A 23,936-nucleotide genomic window follows, 5' to 3' on the forward strand; every position below is an offset into this window, starting at 1 on the left:
TGTCGGTTTTCTTATATCAAGGTACAGTCTTTGGAGAATGAACAGTACCAATGGCTAATTAATTAATTCTTAGTGGCACAACACAGGGCAAAGGGATTGAAGGTGTGAGGTACTTGGCTTCCTTATGTTTTGCACCAAGTTCTTCATAGGCAGTTTTGTCTCATCAGTAGGCTGGAGGCATAGGCATCATTAACCTTAGTGAAGAGTTTATTAGAAGCCATTGTTAGAACTTGTTTTTGAATAATATGACTCGAGTATTTAAATGAGAGGCACTAGCTGCACTCGGTCTCGGTAGCAGCAGATAAGGAGAGCATGCCAGGGTAATGTTGAGTGTGTGATTAAGGGCAGATATTTTATACACGCGTGTTTTGGGGTATGTATACAGTGGGAAGACAGGAGGCTCAGCCTCTCACCTCCAATTAAGCTTGGTTCTTAGAATTGCTTCTTTTATGTTGTAAGGAACCTTAAAGTCATACATAATGGCTGGTAGAGCTCATTCATGGACCATGTAATCAAAACACAGGTCAGTCCATATAGTCACACTGCAACTGTGAATTCGCAATTACAATGTAAGTTGCATGTTTTGACTGTGTGGCTGGCACATCAGCTGTAGTCTGGGCACAGCTTAAAGCCTACTTCCCTCAGACAGGAGAGTACCCATCCTTACATGTCCCCAACTCTGTCAGTAGCTCCAGTCTCAAGCTATATTTTGTTAAGGACTCTCCCAGATGTGTACCAGCTACTCTCGGTTGGTCAGTGTGGTGTGTAGGACGAAGGCCTGCCTTCCTAGTGGTGGTTTTTCTGGTTCCTTACCTGGCCTCTGACCCCCTTACCCCAGCCCCATTGCAGCAGTTGCTGTTGCTGCTGCTGCTTCCTCTTCCCCTCTTCCTCCATTTTTCCTCTTCCTCTCCTTCTTAGCAGAATTTTAGAACAAATGTAGGGTATTCTCAATTATAGTTTAATTACAGGTTGAAGCCTAAGCTGACTATATAGAATGACTGCTACCTTTGTACTCAATAAATAATGGTAGTAATTGCCATGGGAACTGTAAATATATCAGGTTACAATCATCCGCTGTTCAATTAAAATACCCCCCTCCAAAATAGCTCTTGTTGGGTCTTCTGAGCAGGATGCAGGATCCCCGTAAGATTCTTAGCAGGACAACCTTTAAACAAGGCTCAAGGTCACAGTTGTCAGTCTTCTTTGAAAGTGTGTGAATTGCCTCCCAGACACTTTTATTTTGCCTCCAGACTGCAACTGAGGTCTGTCTAGGGGTTGTGCTGACGACTGGCCTAAATGAGTACAGTTGTCATTCCGTGCCATCAGCACAATCGGAGATTGCAAAGGATGCCCGAGCCCTTTAGGATTTAGTCATGGAATGTTAGGAATTTTCAACAGGAAATGTATCCAGCTTTGAAAGATTTCCATGTGCTGCAGTTGCTTAACCCGCATGCCTTTTGGGTGTCAGCGTTTAATCCCTGATTCACCCGGGATGTATGTGTGTAGCTTTCCCCCTCACTGCAGTCACCCATCCGGATGCTCTGCGTGCACAGATCTCACTCCCGTTGGTGATCATCACGTAGGCAGTGTTAGCATGTGTTGGCAAATGCTTCATTTCATCAGTTCCCTAGATCTTGAGACTCATCGGCAGCGTAATCTGCTTTCCCTGTGCGATTTTGTTCTGGTGCAGCCATGAAGTCAGCAGGAAGTCCCAGTTGCTTTCCGATCGTTCATTTGTACTGTGCCCACACTTAGATGAGTTGACTACTTTAGAGTCTTTAGTAACAACTGCAATATCAATGTCAGCTTCTGAGTATGGGACTTAAGCAAATGTCAGCGTAGCAGGTGTATTATATTATTTCCAGAGAAAGGCTGACTTACACCCTCTTCTATGTGATTAGCGCTCTGGCCAGCTGACTGCAGAGTTTGACCCAGCAGTGCCTGGCAGATAATAGGCATACAGTGAATGGATGCAACCGTCATTATGGCTGTTATTCAAGGCTCTCAAAAATATATTTGAGCAAAGGACACTTAGAAACCGAAATGTCAGGTTATTGTGTGGTAAGTAAAGAACAGTGGGCGGAGCCTGTCGCTGTAACCCGTGGGCTCTGACATTCTGTTATTTTCATGAGTCTTAACCTCCACAGGCAGTGATTGGTGTGAGCTTTCTTATGTCTTCTGTCACATGTAAACTCAATAAGCTTAGAGCATTCAGCAAAGATGGGCTGAGATCCCTGTCTCTTACTCGTCCAATGAGTACGATATTCTATCTGATTTAGGACTCATGGTTGGGAAGTATCATTTGCTAATGGCTGATTGAAACTCCAAGATATAGTGCAATTAAGGGAGGGATTTGTTTTTGAGTGAAGGTTGTGTTTTGTTTTGATCATTCTTACCCCTGCCTCTTTGGTAGTGCTAAGTCACACCCAGGACATTGCACACACTACATATTGTTACTTCCATGGCCTTTTCTAATGAAGCTTTTGGTGTGGCTCTGTCATGTTAAGGCTTGGTCTTAAGCTGATTGTTTATCTGGGATACCACTCTTGTTCTATTATCAAAGTTCCTACTATGTGCCAACCGATATACTTGGTGTTTGATGTAATTAGATTAGTTAGAAATGTACGAAATTTAACATCAAGATGAAAGAAGGTGATTTGTTTTTAATTATGTGTATATGTGTGTTTATGGTGTAGGCACATGTGCACACATGAATGCAGGTTCTTTTAGAGGCCAGACAAGGATTTTAGATCCCCTGGCTTTCAAGTCACAGGGAGTTAGAGCTGCCTTGTAGGGATTCTGGGTCCTCTGGAAGAGTACTACCTGCTCTTAACTGGTGAGCCATTTCTCCAGCCCCCTAAGGATTTTTTTATTCAACTTTTATATCCTGAAATTGTGTAGTATTCTAGTAGAGGGAGTAGTGGTGCCATCTGCACTGCTTGTCTACCAGAAGCTCGTGCCTCTGAGCAGTGCACTTGGTCACTCAGCTGGAAATCTCAGTCTCCATAGGAGCGATAGTTAGGCCCTGTAACATCTGCAGAACAGTTTCTCAAACACTTCTACCATCTTCTGACAAGCCACACAGATGTGCTCTCGGTTTGTAGTATAAGAAGTGCTGCATACATGCATATGTATACATACATATGCATACACACATATGCATACACATATGCTTTTACCTCGAGGAAGGGGTGTGTGTGTGTGTGTGTGTGTGTGTGTGTGTGTCAGAGAGAGAGAGAGAGAGAGAGAGAGAGAGAGAGAGAGAGAGAGAGAGAGAATATACATGCTATCCCGAAGAACCTGCTTTGATGATTGATCCAAGATTGTTCACCTTGGTTTGCTTGCTGTGGGAAGCGCAAAGCATTTCTCTTTATGTCTGACAGTAAACACAGTGCTTGGCGTGAGGTACTCAATGGGGATCAGAAGCTGAGAATGATGTGGAAATAGTGCTTTGTGTGTTGTGTGTATGGAGCTGACTCTTGCAAACACGGTTAGCTTCATATTCATTCACACTCCTTGGAATTCACAGGGCTAAGGGTGACTGGAGCAGTGGTGTCTGAGTAAAAGGCCTGGGCGTGTGTATGGTCAGATGGATCTGGTGATTGTGTCTGTTCTTTGTGTTCTAAAATTATTGATGGTCTTTATTAAGTCGGGTAAGATGAACCAGATGGAAGATACTGTGCTTGCAGTTCCTTTCTGTCAGATCCTCTCAAGTGGTGATTTGACACACAGGGAGGCCAGGTGTGTCTGGTGAGATGGGGGTGCATGTGGGAAAGTGGGGCTCCAGGGGGGCCTAGACTGTCTTGAGGTTAATAATGGTTTTTAGCATCTTGATTGTGATCCTGTACGTATATTAGAAATTACTAATCTGTTATACACAGTTGGAGTTTATATACCAGTAGTGCTGTTGAGGTAAAATGTTGGGCTGGAGAGAGATCGCTCACCAGTATTTGCTGTTACTGCACAGGGCCAGAGCCTGGTTCCCAACACCCGTGTTTGGTGACTCACAGCTACCTGTAACCCCTGCTCCAGCCACTCTCACTCCTTCTTCTGGTCTCTGTGGGCACACAGTACATATGTACATAACCATTTGCCCCTCATAAGCCCTTTTAAGAATATAGTTTTGCATAGCATCAAGCAGTTAAAACCAACCAACTGTCTACTTTTTATCTCAGTAGTGGACTAGATGTTCCAAGAAGACCGACCCCTGTGTTCTGTGTCCTCAGTGGCCAGCCAGTGAGAGGTACTTACTGAAGATTCAGCAAAGGGGTTGAATGAGGAGACAGACACATAGTTTCATACACATAGTTTCATATACACAGGTATAGACAGCCGCTGTGCACTCAGCCCTTACCACAGACCACATATTATACTAAAATATTTTATGAATCATCACATTTCTGAGACATTTTTATTACCTCCATTTGGTAGCAAAGGAAAACAAAGCTCAGCACAGAAAATGGCGTGCCCTTGGCCACCAGCTCATCAGCGGAGGGAACAGTGGCATCGCCACGTCTGACTTAAAGTCCACGGTGTTAACCTCTGCACTCAGACCCAGTGGCATTTCTTCATGGTCTGCGTGACAGGGACTTTTATGAAGCTGAGATAGGAAAATCTACAAGGCTCTAAGACGCAGTTGCTGGCACCCCTGTTTCAGCCCGAGGAGTTATGGAGAGGGGAAGCAGATGCAGGACTGAGCGTCTTTACAAAACCCCTGTCCTTTCATTACACTTCCAGGAGTTCAGTGCAAAGTTGCCTCATCCTGTATGGCTTTATGCACACGGGACCTGAATGTGAACAGGGTAGGTTAGAGCCTTGCATAGCATGGCTTTCTGCCAGGAAATCTAGCAGAACCTTCTGGAAGCCCTGAAGGACATTCTTTCTCCTCCCCATTGTCACTTTTGAGGTTCCTATGCCAGGAGAGGATGAAAGGAGCACACATTCCAATTGTCTGTGCAGTTGTAGTATGTTTGAGTCCCCACCCCCCCAAAAAAAACAGTGGGTTTTTTTATAGGCCACTATTAAATTTTCAACAGGGATTATGAAGTATTTGCACTGTAACACTGTAACACAGTTGGAATGTACTCCAGCCTCCTCCTGCTTTCGACGCTGTCTTTCAAGAATGATGGAAGAGAAAGAATGTTTACATTTCTGAAATAATACTTGAGGAGCTTTCAGCAGGCCATTGGAAGCTGTAAGGCATTGCTGTATCTCATCTCTATATAGTTACAGAACAGCAGACTTAAAATCACAAACACGAGTTATAAATGTAACTGTCCTGGTCCCCATTATTTTTTATGTATGATTATGTGGATGTCCCACTGGGCTTTGAATGGACTGCTATTTTTCCTATCAGTGCTACTTTTTTTTTAAAATTTATTTATTATATATGAGTGCACTGTAGCTGTCTTCAGACACACCAGAAGAGGGGCATCAGATCTCATTATAGATGGTTGTGAGCCACCATGTGGTTGCTGGGAATTGAACTCAGGACCTCTGGAAGAGCAGTCAGTGCTCTTAACCCTGAGCCATCTCTCCAGCCCCTCAGTGCTACTTTTAAAAAATAACTTCAAATACTTCAGATCTTTCTTTTTAAAACTCGTTTATAGGGAAATAGAGTATTTCATTGATTCCATTGGATTCGTCACCATTGACACTGTTCTGTTTGCTTATTTGTTCAAAACATCAGTCTGCACTGTGTGCTGTGTGTGTCAGGTGCTGAAGGCCTAGCAGGAACATTTTTGGAGGGTCCCTAATTAATGCTGGGAATTGGCTCTCTCCTGTGGCTTTGCCTGTGGGACTATTAGGGAGACCAGGATCGCTAATGTTTTAATATTTGCTTGGTAGTTCTGCCCACATCTCAGGTACTTAGATTGCCCTCATTCATTTTCCCCTATGTGTGTGATACCTGTGTTTGTTCTCCTGTATGTGGGCTCACATAAGTATGGTTCACATGCATATGGGTATGGAGGCCAGAGTGTGACAGTGAGTGTCCTCCTTCATCACCCTGTGGTTGATTGATTGAGGCAACGAAATTGCTAACCTTCAGAGCTCCCCGTTTGTTGAGTCTCACTAGCCAGATTCCTCCTCTGGGAACCCCCTGTCTCTGCCAACCCTGCAGATTTAGATTGCCTACGCCCACTCAGAGGTCTGAACTGGGGTTCACTCTTGCACAGATTCCTTATTTACAAAGTGTGATAGTAATTTCTTAACCTGTGAGTCATGTCAACAGTGTTTCGGGAAGGAAGGAGCAAAATGTAGAAAGGAAGAGAAAGTTCAGTGGTCAGCCTCTCTGAGTGTAGGTGTGTGCGCGTGCGCGCGCTCGCGCAGGCACACGGATGGGGTCCTGTATGTATGTTTGTGTGTGTGTGTGGGGGTGAGTGTTTAAAGTTCAGCCGAATTTGGGACTGTTTGAGGTTTTGACTTGCAGGTAGTTTGCCTGCTCCTTGATTCCTCTTGAGGTGACTTTTGGATTAATGGTTTTCTTATCTTTGTGTTCTGACTGGAAAATTGTGAAGGTTGTGAGTTTGGAAATTTGATAATTTTTACTAATGTCATTCTAACCAATTAAACTTCTCTAAGATAGGGAGGCATGTTTTGTTCAAGTAACAGGAAAATGGTCTTGGGCGGAACTTCTTTTAACTGGTGTAGGTAAGTGCATTGATGTTTGGGGAAATTCTCTACAGTGCATTCACAATGAGTGAAATGAAAGCAGAACATCTTGTAATTAAGATAATTTGTTGAGGGTTCTTTTCTACTGATATAGAGGAACACTCTGGAGACTGAGTGGGTTTTCTTTAATTTTAGGTCGATAACTTCTCAGTATTCTCCTTCCATAGTTTTTGGACAGTTTTTCCTTTTAAAGGTGCAGAAACTTGCATTTTCACAGAATTCGCTATGCTGTTAAGGCCCTTGCCTCCTTATGTCGTAATTTTCTGACCACCTGCAAAGCCCTTCAAGTCAGGGTTCGTGTACTGAAGTTCTACCTCTGGTGCCATTGATCATCACGTTCAGAAACTGCCTGATAGTGGGACCACGTCGGCAGCCTCCTTTCTGTGGTTCCCTCTCCCTCACTCTGCTGTTGTTTTGTTCTTGATGGCCAAGTTATGATGCTCAGTGCCTCAGACTGGTAGAGACCACTGTGTCTACGTGTCCCTAGACAGGTGGAGACTGCTATGTCCCCTTGGTCCCTAGACATATAGAGACTGCTGTGTCTACTGGTCCCTGTACAGGTATAGATATAGATATAGATATAGATATAGATATAGATATAGATATAGATATAGATATAGATATAGATATAGATTTCTGATCCCTCTACAGATGTAAACTACTGTGTCCATTTGATCTCTTCACAGATGTAGACTGCTGATCCGTGTGGTCCCTAGACATATAGAGACTGCTGTGTCTACAGGTCTAAGTTTAGTACTGTGACCTTGAAAAACAAACATTTCATTTGCCCTTCCGTTTCTGAATTTTGTTTTCTTTTTTTTGTTTTGTTTTTTTGTTTTTTTTTTTTTTGTTTTTTTTTTTTGGTGGTGCTGGGGTTTGAAACCAGCTCCTCATGAATGCTAAACACATGCTCTACCACCAAGCTACGTTTCCAACCCTAGAGCCTGCATTAGAAATGAGAATGTAATGTAGAACTTGATGAGAACTAATTAAAAGAATTGTCAGCATGATGATTCAGTTATAGTAGGTACACAGTAAATTGTAGTTTCCCTATAATCCTAACCAATGGTTTTTATATTTTTAAAAAGTCTCTTTACTTCATACTAGATTTTTATAATGGCTTCACTATCTTTCCTGACATTTTAAAGTCTCTCCTGCCTCTAGGACAACTTTAGATATTGCAACCAGATTAAATATTTATAAAATCTTTATTATGTGTTAAATACTGGGCCTTTTCTGTCCTGTGGTTTAAAATAATCCAGCAAGCAAAGAAAGTCGCTATGGACCTAGAAAGTAAATATATACATTGGTTGACAGTTTTGCCATAACCTGTTTTGTGTGCCCTACAGCCCCACCCCCACCCCAACACTTTTCACTCAGTCTTTTCAATACAAGAAGGAACAGAAGAGCCCAGCATGATGGCTCACACCTTTAGTCCCAGTACTCAGGAGGCAGACTGGTAGATATTTGTGAGTTCAAGGCCAGCCTGCTCTACAGAGTAATTTCCAGGACAGCTAAGAGTACACAGAGAAACCCGGTCGGAAAGAAGGAGAAAGAGAAGGAGAAGAAGAAAAAAGAAAGTGCAGAAAGACCCTTGGTTCCTACGCAGGACTCTGATAAAGCCTGCACTCTGCCAGGGGTTCCAGCTCAAATTCAGGGGATGTTTCCCCTTCTCTGGTATGGAGTCTTCTTTTTGACTAATTTCACTCAAGAGTGAAGCTTGGAAGAACGAAGGAGCAGCACACCTGACTGGAGCCACGCAAGTGAGGCTGGCGATTATCCTAGGTTAGGCTTTGCTTAGTTCTAGTGCCATGGCTGAGGAGTGATGCCTTCTCCAGAATGCTCTTTTATTCCAGCAGCAGCAGCAGAGCCACTGTGCTTCTGAAGAAAGTGACTAAATAGTGAGGGCTTATGTCCACGTGAGAAAATGAAAGGAGAAAATTAGCAGCTTTCACAGCTAGAGACGAGGGAGTCTACACCTTTGAGTGTATGGTAGTCAGGGGCAGTCTCTTTCCTGGAATAGACAGAAGGCTTTTTTCTTTCTTTCTTTCTTTCTTTCTTTCTTTCTTTCTTTCTTTCTTTCTTTCTTTCTTTCTTTCTTTCTTTTTTTTCGGAGCTGGGGATCGAACCCAGGGCCTTGCGCTTGCTAGGCAAGCGCTCTACCACTGAGCTAAATCCCCAACCCTGGCTTTTTTCTTTTTTAAGAAGCCATCTTTATTTACAATTCAATATGCTGCAGTTAGATGCAAGGGTGTGTGTATAAAGGTGCAAGCACTCCTGAAGTTGGCATGTTTATTGGGAGAAAGGGAGACAGGTACCTCGCAGATGGTCCTTGTGGAGGTTCATGGAAGCAGGCGAGAGCCTGATGAAGCCTGCTCCATTGTTTGGCAGAGGTCTGTCTGCTCCCTTTAAGTGGCCAGCATATATAGCTTGTGTCCAGCCATGTGCTCCTCATCTGCCTTCCTTAGTGTTCTTGGTATGGTCATGTAAAACCCTTCCCATTGGAACTCAGGGTTGTTTCTACCATAACCCTGACAGCAGAGATTGCCAAGAACAAGGGATTTAAGAAAGGACTAAAATATGTGTTCAATCTTTGACACTCCAAAACCTCCCCCTTGAACTTTCAGTACCTGGAGTCTGCTAGAAAGATGGCTTTAAAAGCTCTTTCCTGACTGGGAGTGATGGCGCACACCTTTAATCACAGTACAGAGAAGGCAGGTGATCTCTGAGTCTACAGAGCAAGTTCTAGGACTGCCAGGGATACACAGAGAGAGCCTATTGGGGGTTGGGGGTGCAGAGTGGTGTCATTTCCTAGAGAGGAGTTAAGCCAGTGTCTAGGAAGGCCTGAAACAAAGTTGGATGGCTTTGAAAAAGCAAGAGTTCCACTTTCCATACCCTAGGTAGTCATTGATAATAGTAGCTGTGTAATCTTCATTTAAATTTCTCCTTTTCCATTTCAAAAAATGCATTGACCTACTTTTTAAAACTAGAGTTTAAAAACATTTTTATTATTCTAAGTATACGCAGGCCATGCGCCACATGTGGAGGCCAGAGAGTAATCAGTCCTGTGGAGGGGGTGTCCTCCTTCCACCGAGAGAGAGAGACCAGGCACCCAGTTCAGGCGATCAGGCTTGCAGGCCAACTGCTCTATGCACTGAGTCATCCTACCAGTCCAAACTATGAGTCCTTATGCTCTCTAGAATTTCCTCCTAATTCACCCTTTACTTCTTTCCCTGGTCATTTTGAAGAGTTCATGTACAATTTGCCTCTGTTTCAGCAAATGGAGCTGTTATTTCTCTTGATCATACTGCTTAAATTTCATTTGAGTTAGTGCTGACCGTGGGGCCCTGTGCTTAGTGTTCAACAATTCTCGCCCAAGTCCTTGCTCCTGGCCCATGGGAAATTTAAGGTCTGTAGACATCGAGACATGATGCTGTGAGGAGCCCATTACACTATCCAAAAGACGGACTGTAACAATAAGGCCACAAAGAGTGTCCTTAGACTAGTCACTGCTGCCTGGCTGGGACACATCAAGGGACTTGAGTGTGTGTCTTACACAAGTAGCAGCACTCTGAAGGACTTTAACCTAAAGCATGTTCAGACTTGAATTTTAGGAATGACGCTTCCAGAGTCTTTGCAAGGTGGATTTAAAGAGCACAATATTGGAAGAAACAAACAAACAAAGTGATAGGCCCCAGTAATATAGAATAGCTTCCAAAATAAGAAATTCCTTAGTCATGTGCTTGTGTAGAGCAAAGAAATTGAAAAAGGATTATGAGGGAAGATAATGCAGTGTGAACTGTAGTTTCCCTGTAGTGAAGTCTTTTTCAAATGATGCTCTGCCACTTGTCCCTAGGTCTGCTCATCCAGTCATCTGTCTCTTGACCACTTTCTAGAAATAATTGTGTATTAGATAGTAGGTGAAATCTTTTATTTTATATATATATATATATATATATATATATATATATATATATATATATATACATATACACATACATACATACTGGGTGCCTGGTCTCTCTCTCTCGGTGGAAGGAGGACGCCCCCTCCACAGGACTGATTACTCATATATATATATATATATGTTGTGAGTAAAATTTTCAATTTTTTCTGTGTTCTTACCTGTGTCTTTTTATCTTTGCCATCATCTACAATGAATATCTAGTAGTAATTTGTTTAATATTTATATGAAATGTTTCTTGATGCTTGCTTCAAAAATAAGACTTCTCATTGATGTTTTAATGATATTCTGCTATAGTCATACACTTACAGTCTTGCATAATTGTCACCAGAGAGGCTTCATCCAGCAACTTGTGGGAGCAGATGACCCACAGTCAGACACTAGCCAGAGCTCCAAGATTCCCACAGTAGATAGGGAGAAAGGACTGTGGGAGCCCGAGTGGTCAAGGACGCCACAAGAACGCAGCCCACAGAATCAGCTGAGCAGGGCTCACAGAGACTGAAGTGGCGTCAATCATGTAGCCTGCGTGGTCTACACCAGGTCCTCTGCTTATATCTTGTGGTTGTGTGGCTTGGTGTTCTTGTGGTACTTCTAGTGGGAACATGGCTGTCTGTCTGTGACTCTGTTGCCTGCTCTTAGAACCCTTTTCTTCCTACTCCCTTGCCTTATCTGGCCTTGTTATGAGGGCTTGTGTCTAGTCTTATTGTAACTTTGTTAGGCTGTGTTTGTTTGATATCCCTGGAAAACCTGCTCTTTTCTGAAGGGAAATGAAGGAGGAGGGATCTGGGGGATCTTCGGGAGAGAGGAGGTGGGGCTGGGGCTGGGAGGAGTGGAGAGCAGGGGACCTGTCAGGATTCACTGTGTGAAAGAAGAGTAAATAAGTAATAATGAAAATGAGACTTAAAATGCCTGCTACTGCCAGCCATGCAGCATCCTTCCCACCTCAGGGATGTGTAGATGGGGTGAATTCTTACTTTTACAAAGCTCCCTGTGGTGTTAGGACGGTCCTGACACATTGTTCTTTGAAGGGGCGTGGCTTTATCCACCCACATACTTTGAGGTAAACTGTAAAGCATTTCCTGAGCTTGTTTGATTTATCAATCCTTAGAGAATGTTTCACAGGGCTGACATGTGGAATGGGTCTTATATCCTACTTGCCCGACAAATGATTTGTGTTCTAGAACTAAAGTTAATTTAAGTAGCAACACATGGCTACTTAAATGTAAAACTTCAGGACTTTGAAGTGTGGTAGAATGCTTGCCTGTCTTGCATAAAGGCATGTGCTCAGTTTCTCACCACAGTCAGTCAGTCAATCAATCAATCAATCCATCCATCCATCAACCAATCAGTCAATCAATCAATCAATCCATCCATCAACCAATCAGTCAATCAATCAAACCCACCCCAAGTTCTCCTCTCCCTGTTGCACTGGCAGCATTAAGCACTCAGCTACATGTGGTCTATCTTGGACATTGCAGATCCAAAGCGCCCACCCTCACAGAAAGTTCTAGCAGACCTTGCCATTTTAAACACAGTGCGTGTTAAAAGCAGACTTTGGCCTCGTGCTGCCCAACCTTGAAATGGAGCTGCAGATGACTGCTGACTGAACCCTGCCCGAGTCTCATCTCAGCTGTGACTTGGGGATGATCCCAAGCATCTGTTTTATACCTAGGTTGCCATGGTTAAGTCTGGTAAACAATAGCCCACAGTGGTCTGTACTGAGAAAATGCTATGGACACACACCCCCCCGCCCCCGTCATCACCATCACCATATTCCATTTTCTAAAAACACATTTCTTGAGTAGGGGAGAGAAAAAAATTTACTTTGTTCACTCTTGGTTTGTTATTTTTTTTCCCCCTTCCTGGAGACTAGATGGATTCTGGGAAAAGAAGACGTTTCCCTCTTTATCCTGCACTCTATGTAATCTGGCCAATTCAATAAACATGTCAGGGTGGTTGTGTTACGGCTTGTTTCCGAAGGTTGCTCCATGTAAGTGGTTTGTCCAGAAATGTGTGCTTCTTAGAAGAGGGCACTGCGTTTGTGTGAGATGGGGATCCCCAAGAACCCTTTGCTGAGACAGTCAGGTGAGCTGGCCACTGAATTCCTTTTTGTAGATTTATACAATTTTTGGACATTTTTGTTATGGCAAGTTGGGAGCTTTTAATTTGTTTTTATTAGGTCATTTTCTAGACTCTCAAGGCAGTGGCCTTTTCAGTGGGACATACACACGATTTGTTATTGTAGTTATTGGGGATTGCTGATGTAAAGCATTCTGTGACTTCAGGGACTATTAATAAGCCTCTTAAAATACTTGTTCAATTAGATCCTCTGACCTCCTGTTCAGAGGTTGAGCTGTCATTAAGCAAGAGAAATCTCTCCCCAGTTGAAGTGCTAGTGGAGGAAACCGTTGTCTTTCTCCTTCTTGTTTTTCCCAGCTTGTTTTACACACTTTCTCTGGATCAGTGGGGAAACATGATGCCCTAGGACAGCCGGCAGAGGCCCACCTCTGCTGTGGACAGGTCGTTGCTTAGGTTTTTACATTACTGTTGTGCCTACTTTTTATTAAAACAAAAAACCCCAACAACCATTTGCTGCATCCATCCACAGGTTGGGAAGACAATTTGTTTCCCTTGTGTGGAGAATTGCTTCTTTCTGCCTCAAGCGGCAGGGTCAGGGGAGCACAGTTTGTTTGCATAAAGTGGGAAGTGTTTTCCTAAACTCCCAGAGGGAGGAATCTGGGGACTGTAATTGCCCACCGGCCTGTCACCGAGGCTGGGCCCTCAGATCAGCCTGTCTAGGGCTGAAAGAGGAGCTTGAGCTTTTGAAAGTCACGCCGCTGCATCTGTCCTGTGAGGGAGTCCGAGTGGCTCGGCAGTCTTGGGTTTAGTCGGCTCCTCATGCCAATCTGTTGTGAAATTCTCTTGCTGTCAGATTTGAAGCTTCTCTCTCTAAGAGTAGGTCATCTGATTTGGAGCATGAAGGAACAGAGCCTCCTAAGTCTCTGTGACAGAAAGATACTGGTGGAGTACAGTGAGACCCTAGACCAGGGACCAGAGGAGCCGGCAGGAAATCGCAAACATGGTGGAATTTCCAGCGCTTTCCATTTTGTGAATTCATGGATAATTTAAAAAGTACTGGCTTTTACTTTTGTTTGTTTCTGTGCTGCAACCACGTCTATCTGCCAACCTTTCTAAAATGTCATGATGTAATTATTTTAACAGGCACTGTATGCTCCTTTATTTGGGGGATATTAACCTTTCTAAACAAAAGGAATGTTAATATACACTGGAGACACAACTAATGGGATTTCATTTTTCTTGTTAGGCAAGAAGCTTGATTTTTTTTTTTAACTTCTTGTAAAAGAATTCGGCGAGTGAAATAATTGTCTTAAGCTAATCCATGGTAGCGATTTTTAAACGTGACTTTCCAGATCACTTTTATATGGCTTAGAGAGAATAATGTGATTTTCTTGTTTTTGTTTGCTTTAGCTAAACACTATTGAAAAATGATATAAATTCAATGACTTGAAGACAAAGGAAATGCTAATTTCTAATGTGCTTAGTTCTCTTAAGGCATGAAATATAGTATCTAATTCATTGTTTATTTTTACATAGATTTAGTTAATTTTTTCAAAATATGGGACAAACAGAATAAATTGCTAGCTCACTATTTTCTTAATCACTGTGTATCTGTTTGATGTTTGTGTGTGTTTGACTTGAATGTGCTGTTGTATATGAAGCACAACAGCCATAGACTCTTGACAGGGTGGCGGGATGCATGCAGGATTTCTTAGGGCTCCTTCCCTTCCCTCATGTTTCTTCTGCCCTCTTCCCCCACCTCTCCTGTGATAAATAGACACTGAATCACCTTTTCTTGATCCCATGACTCACTGTTGACCACTAACACACATTTGCCATGGTACCTATAAGGCGACAAAATACTTCAAGAGTAACAGTACCACCAGTCCTATTAGCGTGAGTGGCCTGCAGGAAGTTCTGTAGACACCTCCAAACTGAACCAAATCAGAATCGTTAGTCACACTGATGCCCTTACCCAAAACAATGAAGTCGGGAGGAGAGGGAGGAGGAGGAGGTGTGGAATTGAATCGACACCATCCTCTATGTCAGGCAGTTGAACGACTTTCCCCTTAAGCAAGCAAGATGACGAGTTTTTGCGATTTTTTGGATCAGTGTGAGAGTATGAAATGGTTCCTTTTCCCTTCCAGGCAAAAATACCAACAGAATCTGAAAGTGCTAATTTCATTTGGTGGTTTTCAGGCTTGAGATATGGGCTTGAACCGGAACTGTGCATTAGTCAGCGGAGGCATACAAGGTTCTTTTGACAATGCTAATCATTATTTCAGGACAGCCGTTTACTTTATGTTGTCAGCTTTCTCTACCCCAAAACTCGCCATTGTTTGGGGGAAGGAATCAGTCGGATTGTCAGATCCTTTCCCCAGACAAGTCTTGCTATTTTATGAGTATAGGCACTGTGCAATAAAGAGAGCTTTATTGAGAACAGCCTTGCACATGAAATGTAATCTGGATGAATATAAAAAAAAACAAATAGGTTTATATTTTAGTTCTGATTTTAAAGTATATTTTTCTGATATCCTAATTACCTTGCTTTATTTCCATTAGATTTAATCTGTTCTTATTGGTATACAACTAAATATTTGTTACTCACATTGGACTTAGAAAAGAGTGACATATACCATTACCAAATAAATACAAAATGAAATTGAATACAACATCCTTGATATACAGAGGAAGATGAGTGGAAGAGAGTTGATTGCGTGTCTGGAAGCATATCTTGAAAGATCCCACGCAAAGAGACCCTTACTCAAGTCTTGGGAAATCGCAGACCCCAGACACAGAGAGACCATTTTGGATATAATAAACAAAGGCGAGGTTTATTACGGAGACCTATTACAGAGATCTCCGGGCCGACACGTATCCCGCGCAGGAGACAGAGGTGTCGGCCCCGAGAGGCTGGGAAAAAGAGTATTTAAAGGCAGAGGCTGTGAGCACCAGGGGATGGGGTATGTCAAAGGGGAATGTACCACAAGTTACAAGATTGTTTTATGGCTCCAGGAGATAAGGGGACGCCAGAAGGTTTTATGGCCCCCTGGTTCCTGGAACAGAGCTACTAAATCAGGAGAAGGGTAGGGTCTTCAGGTCCTCATTATTTTTAAACGTTTGTCAAAACTGATGGAGCATTTGTATTTGAAACACCTCTGGTTAGGCTTGGGCTGCCCGGTTTCTTGGAGTGCTCTCTGCAGGACACAATGGCTGAAAAGCACAAGTAGGGGCTTATCAGGGTCTGGAGGACATCTGGTTAAAGTATGACTCTGAGTAAGCTGGGGGGACGTCTTTGGATGGTTTATGGGTCAGTCCTCGATAGCCTGAGCTGGATCCTGCATTCCTTTTCTTTATCTTTATGGCCTGCTATTCCTGGCGGCAGGGCTTAGCCCTGAGTTTGTGGCTTTTGGGGCTAACTCTTTTAATTTTATATTTCTAAACCTAGAATTTGTATAATTTTCTTTTCATTCCCGTCTTCTCCTACTAAATAATTCTAATCTTAGAATTTTGATATCAAGTCTTATTTGGTCTCACCAGTTGTCCTAACTGACTGGTACTGTTGTCTCACAACCATCAACCGCACAGCACCCACTCAATTTTTAACAAAAGCAATTAACCTGTTTGTCACGCAGGAGCCAAAGACTAAAACCAAGAAAATTATTAATAATGGCCCAGCTGTAGCAGAGAGTAGGGTAGTCATCTAGGGAGATCTACTAAACTAGCTCTCGAACCATCTCTGATGTGTTTTTCTGTCTGTCTTTTGTCTAACCTTTTTCTAAGTTTATTTATGGAGTCTTTAATTACTCCTGAATGGTCTGTATAGAAGCAACATTCTTTCAGTGTAGCACACAGACTCCTTCTTTAAGGAATATCAGGTCTAATCTTTTCTTATTTTGAAGGACTACCTCTGAGAGGGAGGTTAGGTATTCTTGGAGGTCAGCTAAAAAGTCTTTAGCATCAGGATTTTATCTGGACACTATCTAAACCTATATACCAAGGTCATGACTGTCTTTCAGAACTTCTAAACTTATATAGGTTGTGATCCCTGAGGCACAGTCCCAAGAAGTGTTAGGAGTATTAACATATGTAATGTTACATCATTTGTAATAGAAATCAAGCCTATCCCACACCTATCTTGATAGAACCCAGGACAAACATGACTGAATTTCTCTCTAGGTCCCAGCTCTCAGCCCTAACAGCTAGTACACGGCTGGTGAGGGCTGAGAATTGACGGCTGTCAGGGTGGTCAGCAGCACCAGGTATGGTCCTTTCCAGCGAGGATCGAGTGTCTGGGCTCAGTGTAGCTGCTTCCGACCTGGAACTGATGGGATGTCTCAGGGGTCTCCGGGGCATAGGCTGCTGTCAGCTGTGAGCAGATTTCTTTCTGTATCACCTGTAGGTCTTTTAGCCTGGCACACAAATCATTATTACTATGACATGTTGGTTCAGTAACATCATCTAATACAGTCAGGGGAGCTGAGGCCCCATATAAGATCTCAAAGGGGGTAAGGCGGAATCTGGAAGGGGTATTTCTTGCTCTGAAGAGAGCAAGAGGGAAGGAGTGTCACCCAGTCTGTGCCAGTCTCCATGGTCAATTTGTTTAGGGTCTCTTTTAGAGTTCTATTTATTTACTCTACCTGTCCTGAACTTTGAGGTCTGTAAATATAATGTAATTTCTAATCGACCTCTAAATACTTGGCCACACCCTGGCTTACCTTGGCAACGAAAGTAGGGCCGTTGTCTGACCAGATTACCTTGGGCATTCCAGACCTGGGGAAGATTTCTTCTAGTATCTTCTTGATGATTGTAGAGGCCGTCTCTCGTTTGGTGAGGAAAGCTTCTATCTATTCCTGAAAAAGTATCTACAAGCACTAGGAGATACTTGTGATTATATTTTTCTGGTTTTATCTCAGTGAAGTTCACTTCGACTTTTCACTAAACTCTCTAGGTCTCTTTGCCCTGTTTGCTTGTTAAGCATTTACTTATTGACATATCTTATACTTTTTACTGTCTCTCTTGGCTAAAATCTTAAAGTCTATTATATATATTTTAACTATTTGGACAAACTTTTTATCTCTTAAATGAGTCCATTTCTTAATTTGGCAAAGTGAGTCTTTTGTTTGTTCTTTGGGGGGTATAGCTTTCTCCCCAAGTGTGTCATTGTCCTTTTATCTTTTAAACAACTTGGGCCTTTTCTTCTGTTGTACATTCTAAGTGAGGCCATCCCTTAGTCCAATCTCAGTTCCCAGTGGCTGTCTCTTGTAGGCCTGTAACCAGGATAGGCTCCTGTATAACCATTTCTCGAGCCACTTTATCTGTTTTGTTACTGTCCCATGTCACTGAATCTCTTTCCTCCTGATATCCTAAGCAATGAATAGTACTCACAGTTGTTGGCTTCATCAGGGCATCTAAGAGATGGCAAAGACATCTGTGGCGCTGATGTGCTGGGGGGGTTGGGGTTCAGCCATTCTAGATGACATTGTGTTGTCCACCATGGCAGCACCCACTTGTCTCTGACCTTCATTCATGAAGAGAACTGTTCCCGTCTGTGGACAAGGTCCTCGGCTTTCAGCAGGGGTCAATCAGCCAGTCGCAGAGGTCTTTCCTCCACCCATGTGCTTCTGTCAGTGTTTGACACTCGTGCTGTGGTGGCTCCAGGTCCGGATTGGGCAGCAAGGTGACCAGATTGTCCCCAACCGGTGGAGAATCTAGTCCATGGCAGCTGACCAGTGGTCCCATCTTTAGGGACACTCTATCAGCCACTCTATCACAGTTTAAGTCCTGGATTGGGTGATAATTGTTAGTGCCCGGCTGGCAGGAACGGTGTGTTTCAGGCAGAAAAGCACTAAGCCATTCAACTCCCAGCATCAGTTACTGGTGTACTGAGACAGGTCTTAAGCTCCACATACACAGTCTATAGATATGTATACACATGGCCTCATCCAGCCATTTTAGCCCACGCAAGCCAATTTGGAGAGCAATTTTCTCATGAGCAAGGGATGGGGGCAGTCAGGGATGACTATGAACTAGTGGGTTACCCGGCCCACGCCAAGGTCCACTGTTCTTCGGGCAGTCCATAAGTATTGTTCGTTGTCAGTAGCTCCTTGCACTCAAGGTCTTTGGATATTGGCCCACAGGGGGGCATAGGAGCACAGAGCATTGGGTCCCTGTATCCACAAAACAACTGGGCGGGCTTCCCTTCTATCTCTGTGTATAGCCAGCACCAAGAGGCTCTCCAGTGTCCCCTCTTGTTCTTTCTTGGGCAGTCTCTGACCCAGTGTCCTTTTTCTTTGTATTAGGCACACTGATCTTTAGCCAGGAATTCTCTTCTGTTGTCAGGTACTATCTTCCTAGGTTCCCTAACTACTGTGGCCAGTATATGTTCCTCTCTCGTCTTTTATCTCTCTTTATCTCTCTAACTTCCTCTTCTTTTTGTCTCTTTTTTTTTTTTAGCTTTCTGTTCTTTTTACCTCTTTCTCTGTAACTTGTACTAACTCTCAGCAACTTAACTTAACCCTTTAAATTTTTGTAACTTTTTCTTCATATCCTTTCTTTATCTTAGCCAGATTGGTGGGGCATTTTTTAGCCCCTCAGAGACCCACCCTTGGAGCCTGGCGGCAGACCTGGCACTCCCTACCTTTAGGCGTCTGAAAAGAGCAGGCAGAAGTGAGGGCCTTCCATCCATCTCTGGAACACTTTTTCTGGCCTCTAGTAGGATTTTGTCTTTCCTCGGTGGTAAAGAAGACCTGTAACAGTTACTAACAAGCATCTCAAATGGGATGGTGAGAAAACAAGAGAATCTTGAGAATAGAGGTCCACTGAAGAGGGCAAATAGCATTTAGTCACACAGCTAAGCCAGGAGGCTTTCTTGGGACAAAAAGACCTTGTGTCTGTGAAACAGAAAAGTGAGCAGAGGGGCAGTCTATCTGTTACCGGTTGTCTCTCTGGACTTAGATTTTCCCTTAAGGAGTACCTTCCTTTAGTGCCAGCTCAGTGGCTTTATCACTCAAGAGACCCATCCTCTAAATGGCACTAGGCTTTCAGTAACAACTAATAATAAAAGGATGGAGAGACGATAGAACCTGAGTGTTAGATACTAAGCAGCTGACAAAAGAATTGTAACCAGTTCACCTGGGGCTTCTTGTCTCTTATATCTAATAAAGAGATTGTTAATACTATAGTACCAACCTTTAATAAAAAAAACTATAGCTCTCTCCATGTCTCTGAATATCAGGACTGTAGTAGTAGTCCTTTACCAAACTGTCTCAGTGGGCTAAGGGCCCATGGAAACGAAAACATTAATCCTGACCTCGGCCACAGCCAAAGCCTGAATTCTAAATTCAAACTGGCAAAACAAAACAAAGTTCTTTACAGTTTGTTGTAGATTCTTTGAAACTATTTTAGGGGCTTCTCTGCCCCCCAACCTGGGACATTTCTACCACAGGGGCAGGAACTGGCTGCTGTGGGGATAGGATCAAAGGCATTCTCCATGCTAATGATGACCAGTGAGAAAAGTAATTTAATGCTGGAGACTGGCTCCTCTCTTGGAATAGGGCCAGCAGATAAGGCAGGCTCCTTAAAGAACTTCTCTTAATGAGCACCCTCTTTCTGTGAGCAAGAGTTGAAGGTCTGGTCACTAAAAGCAGAAATTCCTTTCTTGTTCTTGTTTTTCTTAGAGTCCTCTCCCACCTCACTCTCAGCCTTTTTAGATTATTCTTTATGTAGCATTTTTAACACAGCCTGTCCCTTTTTTATAGCCTGTTGACAGCATTTCTGATCTTTTAGGCAGCTATGCACTAAGTGTCATACCGGCTGAAACTCCACCTTTAAGATTCTTTGTTTCTAAGCAAAATTTAAATCCTTTTCCAGCTTATCTCAGCTGTCTACCATGAGATTCCCAGAGATCGCAAACCAAGGTGTAGTAATTCACTAAGAAATCTTTTTATAGTGTTTCTTTTTACCTTAAGCCTTTTTCTTTTAAACAGCTCCTGAAGAGCCAGAAAAATTGGGAGAGACTTGAGAAGTCCCCATGCTCGCTGTAGCAGCTCCGCAGCTAATTTCGCTCCCCCCTACTGTGTGTTGCGAGCACAAGCACAGATAAAACACTATGTTTTAAAAAATTAACGTTGGCTATCAACCAAAACACCGACACTAGAGCGGGGTCCATAAAATTAAGTTTCTTACTCACTATACTTGTTTCATACCGGAGGCCTAATCTGGGGAACTTTTTTATTTACGAGCAGTTTTGTCCTCAAGGTTTTTGTTAATGTCTGTTTACACAACTGTTAACAGCAGCTAGGCTGATCAAGGGGAGTAAAGGGAGGGGCCTCTCTCCTTGGGGAGGAGGCTCAGGAGAGAAAGACAAAACTCCTTGGCAGAAAACAATTTTTCTCAAGCAAATTATTTTTAACTCTTAACTTAAGCACCAAGAGGACCAAGTAAAACTCTATGACGAACAAAGCAAACAGTTTCATGATTTCAAACACAGTCATCAGTCCAAGATTTTAAACACAGTCGTCAGTCCAAATTCAAACACAGTCGTCAGTCCAAAATTCAAAAACGAAACAAAAGCCAAAAAGACACTCGACAATACCACAGAAAACAAGCCAGACAAACAATATCAAGACAAAGCATCTTATAACCAACTTTCACAGATGCCTGGTACCTTCAGTACGTGGCCCAAACTGCAGCTTAACCTTAGCTGCTTTTGGGATGAGATGGACCATCTGATTCCACCTCCCAACAGGATTCCAGAGTGTCCTCTTGTCCTAACGACTAAGCACACTTGTCCGTGCCTATATTTAAATAGGCAGCCGAACTCGACCTCTGACGGAGTGGGATTCCTCGTCCACTCCCGCCTAGGTAAAAGGAGCATTCCATCTCCTTTGTTCCAGAAAACCAGAGTCAGGTCCTCCTGACTGTCCATAGCCGGGCTCTCCCGACTGTTCTCCGCCCGTGGAACGTCTTCCAGGGGCTGCAGCCTTGCGGGCCCGGGGCGTCCCCCCTTCCGCAGCCAGGGGGTCCTCACGGACCACAAAGGCAGCTGCACTGAGTGGGGATACACATCCACTCTCCTACAGGGCAGGAATACACATCCACCCTCTTACCACAGGGCAGGAATACCCATCTGCCCTCTTACCACAGGGCAGGAATACCCATCTGCCCTCTTAACACTGACCAGTACTAAGACACACATATATACACACACGGTGGAACCAAAACAGAGACAGACACAGACTGACGAATGCGGCGCCGCTCACACAGAAACACTCAGACAAACATCCAACTCACCTCCAAGGGGTCTTCGGAGTCTGGGGTAGTCGCGCAGATCCCGGACGAGCCCCCATTATTATGAAAGATCCCACGCAAAGAGACCCTTACTCAAGTCTTGGGAAATCGCAGACCCCAGACACAGAGAGACCATTTTGGATATAATAAACAAAGGCGAGGTTTATTACGGAGACCTATTACAGAGATCTCCGGGCCGACACGTATCCCGCGCAGGAGACAGAGGTGTCGGCCCCGAGAGGCTGGGAAAAAGAGTATTTAAAGGCAGAGGCTGTGAGCACCAGGGGATGGGGTATGTCAAAGGGGAATGTACCACAAGTTACAAGATTGTTTTATGGCTCCAGGAGATAAGGGGACGCCAGAAGGTTTTATGGCCCCCTGGTTCCTGGAACAGAGCTACTAAATCAGGAGAAGGGTAGGGTCTTCAGGTCCTCATTATTTTTAAACGTTTGTCAAAACTGATGGAGCATTTGTATTTGAAACACCTCTGGTTAGGCTTGGGCTGCCCGGTTTCTTGGAGTGCTCTCTGCAGGACACAATGGCTGAAAAGCACAAGTAGGGGCTTATCAGGGTCTGGAGGACATCTGGTTAAAGTATGACTCTGAGTAAGCTGGGGGGACGTCTTTGGATGGTTTATGGGTCAGTCCTCGATAGCCTGAGCTGGATCCTGCATTCCTTTTCTTTATCTTTATGGCCTGCTATTCCTGGCGGCAGGGCTTAGCCCTGAGTTTGTGGCTTTTGGGGCTAACTCTTTTAATTTTATATTTCTAAACCTAGAATTTGTATAATTTTCTTTTCAATCTGCCTGATTTATGTCCTAATTTTAGTACTGAGTTTCCTTTGTAATAGTAAAATGTCACATTAGCATGTCCCTTTTAATAATCTAATATGCTACCAGTGACAATAAATACATGTACCAAGTCTAGCTCAAGGTATCACTAACTTTCCAGGCCTGTGACCGTTCTCGGTGTAGTTAAATCGCCCAGATGACCCTGCTGTCATATATTTTTAATTGTGAAGCACTTGAAATTAATCAGGTTTTATTTCTTTTTAAATAAGCACCCCAAGTGCAGTGGTGTGCAGTTTTGCTCACGGCACTTATCCACTCTTAAAGAAAATTAAAGATTGGAAAGGGTCCGTGTCTCAGAGGCAGCAAAGCCACCCACACAGGGAACACGGCAGACGAGGACGATGTGTGCTTGGCCTACGCCTAGTCTCGTGCCCGTGTGCGCTAAGTGAAAATTGGCATCGGTGCATGGCGCAAAGTCGAAACATTTTGAATTATTACTGCAAGTCATCAGTGGTCATAACCCAAGGTCTCGAGGACTTCAGTGAGGGCTGAGGTTTCTTCCACTCTGGGAGGCAACAGAGTGCCTTTCATTTAAACTCCGCACAGCTAATCTTTAGGAGAATTGGACTCTGCCTCTGAACTAATTATGATGTACAGAAATTGATAATTTGTCTTCGGCATGTGTCTGCAGGAAGAAATTACTATTAAATTTGATTAACAAATGACAGATTTCAGCCCAGTAATTTACCATCTTTATTAGCAAACTTAGAAAACTTCTCACAGTCCTTCTGTAGTTCATCTGGAAATACCATTAATACAGACCTACAGCCTCGGCACAAAGCTACCTCACTGTGAACAAACACATCTCCGTGTGGTTTGCCTTCTCCATCCTCAGGCACAGTCCCTGTGTTCAAGCTGATTTCCCATGAGAGGTGGAACTTAATAATATGTAATTAACTTCCCAAAATGAAGGATCTGGCCTTCCAAATGCACTCTCAACGGACTCCCTCAGAATATTGAGGCTCATACAAGAGGAGGCAGTGCGTCTGTATCCACCTTAGTTTCTCCCACTCCACTTTGTCAAGCAAATGTATGGATTGCAGACCATACATTTGTTTAAAGCTGAGTCTTAATATACAG

General features: G+C 43.4%; 1 protein-coding gene and 1 long non-coding RNA gene across 8 annotated transcripts in view; one reads left to right on the forward strand and one right to left on the reverse strand.

Annotated features, from left to right (window-relative positions):
* The window catches only part of Cadm1 (cell adhesion molecule 1), a 330,891-nt gene that overhangs the window by 138,362 nt on the left and 168,593 nt on the right, over positions 1–23,936 (forward strand). The gene's annotated exons all lie outside the window — the stretch shown is intronic.
* On the reverse strand, positions 15,529–22,802 carry LOC134480044 (uncharacterized). 2 transcript variants are annotated; one of them, XR_010054155.1, is made up of 2 exons: positions 22,010–22,802; positions 15,529–17,127 (listed from the first exon to the last, which is right to left on the reverse strand). It is a non-coding gene; the product is annotated as an uncharacterized LOC134480044 (long non-coding RNA). The 2 variants fall into 2 exon arrangements; XR_010054156.1 differs by lacking the exon at positions 22,010–22,802 and adding an exon at positions 19,907–22,003.

The sequence above is a fragment of the Rattus norvegicus genome, chromosome 8 (genome assembly GCF_036323735.1).
Source record: "Rattus norvegicus strain BN/NHsdMcwi chromosome 8, GRCr8, whole genome shotgun sequence".
In the NCBI taxonomy this organism is placed as follows: Eukaryota; Metazoa; Chordata; class Mammalia; order Rodentia; family Muridae; genus Rattus; species Rattus norvegicus.